Below are 3,404 nucleotides of genomic sequence, written 5' to 3'. Positions count from 1 at the left end.
TATATATATATATATATATATATATATATATATATATATTACAGAGGGTAACAAGGTAACAAGAGGCAGGTGACACAAGGGCTGGGAAGCAGGGGAAAAACTCCAGGCAATCACAACAGCAGGAAAAACCATAAGACAGGAACTAAAACAAGACAAGACAAGACGGAAAATCAGACCCTCAGGAGGCTGGCGGCGAAGGCAAAACCCCTCTCAGGCGGCCAAACAGGTCGGCGAAGCTAGAGCCCCTCAGGCGACCGAGCAATGACTCTGAGGCAGCCGGTGGCAAAGGTAAGACGTCTCAGGCAGCTGACCAGGTTGGCGAAGATTCCCTCTGGAGGCCGAGCAGGCCGGCGAAGGCCGAGCCTCTCTGGTCGAGCAGGTTGGTGAGGAAGTTTGCAAAGGAAAAAACCTTCGGGAGTCCAGGGTTGGAGGTGAAACCCTTTTGAAGGCCGGCGTTAGCCGGGCAACGGGTCAGCTGGGCGGAAAACAGGCAATGGATCAACTGTACAGGAGCCAGGCCAACTGGAACAGGATCCTTAGACGGGACAGTAGAAACAGGGTAAAACACCAAGACAACAGGTACAGAAGTTGACTGGGCCACCGACAACACACTGGGCACAGGAGTCTCGTGAAGCCGGATACCGGCAAAGTCCCTGGGGTGTGGGACAGAGGTACAGTGTCTGAGGTGTCGGGCAACGGCACAGTCCCTGAAGTTCCAGGCAACGACAAGGTCTCTGAAGCCAAAGCCTCTGGAGCAGTCTCTGGGGCGCCGGAGACAGGCAAAGTGTCAGGGATGTCAGTAAATGAACATTCAGGGAGGGTGGTCAATGTAGACTATGGGATGTCGATTGACGTAGACGCCGGGAGGTCAGTAGACATAGACTCAGGTCATCGAAGACTCTGGACAGCTGGACGGCTCTTTAGGGCGGTCATCGAGTCCTTACCTACAGCAGGTACTGTCAGGGTACGCCCTCATACTTTGCTTCTGACTGGCTAGTAGTCCTTACTCAAAAAACACTAACGCAAACCTTTATGCTAGTGTGACGGTCCTCAGTGTCAGTCCTGCTACGTCTTGAATGTGTATGTGGAGCTGCATCTGCACATGGGGAAACCAGAAAAGGAATCCATGTCAGTCTCATTTGCAGGACCTTGTTGCCTTTGCAGGTGCATGAGACATGACCACTGAGCTTTTTTTCTTTAAAGTTGGCAAATTGCACCACCATTCCTACCAAGTACCCAAACAGGTACTCTTTTGGACAACATGATCACACGCCCCACCACTGTATTAACCCTGATGGATGGAGAGAGAGGAAGGGGAGCTGAGTATGTCTGATAAGTTTTGTTTTCTCATCTTAATGCTAAAGAAAACTTAAAGATGTGTTCCTGTTCACCTGTTCACTACTGTACACAACAACATGAATATTACAGCATGGTACACAGGTGTCCTTTGGTGCTGAGACCGGCATCCATAAATAAAATTTAGAGCACGATTGGTAAAGGATTTTTAAGGCCGATACAAAAATTTGGTTATTTAAAAGTCTGATATGCCGATATATCGGCCAATATACAGTATATTTTAAAAAACAAAATCCAGAAAGGCGTAACAAAACATACACATTTTTCCCTATCATTTAGTTACTTGTAGTTATTTATGAGTTCTCGCTAAAATAATAAGATACTTATTTGTTTTATTGTCACAACAGAACAGAGGAACATCAAAATATATAATAAAATGTATAAAAATACAAACTTAAATATGAAACTTAAAGTCCTTTGAACAAAAACACAATAACTAAAAAAAGTGTGCCAACAGGGACATTGTAGAGCGCCATCTGGTGGACAAACTATGCAACACCAACACTCATGACATGGTTGACCGTGGTTTTTATTTTATTTTTTAAATATCAGAATCATTTATTTGGCATTATAAATTATTCTGATGAATGAATATATACATATATATATATATATATATATATACACTACCGGTCAAAAGCTTAGGGTCACTTACAAATTTCCATTCCACTCCATTATAGACAGAATACCAGCTGATCTGAGTGGGGGGCTGATCTTTAATGTAATATCTACATTGCCCATTATCAGCAACCATTCCTCCAATCATCCAAAGGCACATTCTGTTTACTAATCTGATATCATTTTAAAAAACGCACTGAGAAAACATTGGAGAACCTTTTTGCAATTATGTAAGCACATAATGTAAACTGAAAACTGCTGCCCTGGTTAAAAAAACAATGCAACTGACCTCAGCTGGTATCCTGTCTATAATGGAGTGCAATGGAAATTTCTAAGTGACCCCAAACTTTTGACCGGTTGTCTTATATATATATATATATATATATACATATATATATACATATATATACCATTATATGCCATTATAAATGCCAATACCAGTGGTTTGGGAAATGCCTAATATCGGCCCACTGACATATCGGTCGGGCTCTTATAAAATGTATTATTATTATTATACCTCATATGCACAATCATGAACATGGTGAACACAACTTATCTAAAGATAATTACAAATGAAGCCTGTCTGTAATAGGGACAAAACAGAAAGATCAAAAAAGATGTGATGAAGCAATTACATTCTGTCCAACAGGTCATTTCCACATGAGGATGAAGGCTGATACTAATGGTGTCTTTTTGGCAGCTTTAATAGTCTTTGCAAACAATAGGGCCAGCTTGCATAAACATTATACTGATTTTTTTTCCATCTCTCTATTAATCAGTGTCAGATGTCTCCTTATTACGTAAACCTTGGCTGAAGAACTGCATCTTAAAATGTCCGTACGCCTAGACGCGCTGTCCCTTCCTGTTAGGCTTTTGTCATGTACAGTGTCTGACCTTGTGAGTGTGTCAGTGCTGAGCCTGAGCTGTAAGGCCTATACTGTGCGTCACTCTCTTCCTTAACTTTGAGAAGAGCAATGACAGCAAGTGAAGGAAGTGAGCCAGAGGCAGCATCTTCGCAAAGCTCTTAAATGATTCATGGCATATCCCGGGATCATGATGTCACTGGAGAGGAAAACAGGAGAGACCTTCATAGCAAATAAAGTGCCACACAGTAGGCTCCAAACATGACAAGAGTAAAAATGTGTGTTAATATTCGCCACAAGAATAAAAGCTAGGACGAGGGTAAAGGATGTATTCAAGCGGGCGCCACATAGTCGATTAGATTCAAGTTCTGATTGGCCAATACCAATGCCCCAAAAATGGAATACACTCTACTCACTCTTATATACACTCTACTCACACTCTACTAACTCTTATATACACTCTACTCACACTCTACTCACTCTTATAAACACTCTACTCACACTCTACTCACTCTTATATAAACTCTACTCACACTCTACTCACTCTTATATACACTCTACTCACAC

Source organism: Etheostoma spectabile, unplaced genomic scaffold, assembly GCF_008692095.1.
Source record: "Etheostoma spectabile isolate EspeVRDwgs_2016 unplaced genomic scaffold, UIUC_Espe_1.0 scaffold393, whole genome shotgun sequence".
Classification (NCBI taxonomy): domain Eukaryota; kingdom Metazoa; phylum Chordata; class Actinopteri; order Perciformes; family Percidae; genus Etheostoma; species Etheostoma spectabile.
Note: the sequence above shows the minus strand (reverse complement) of the source record.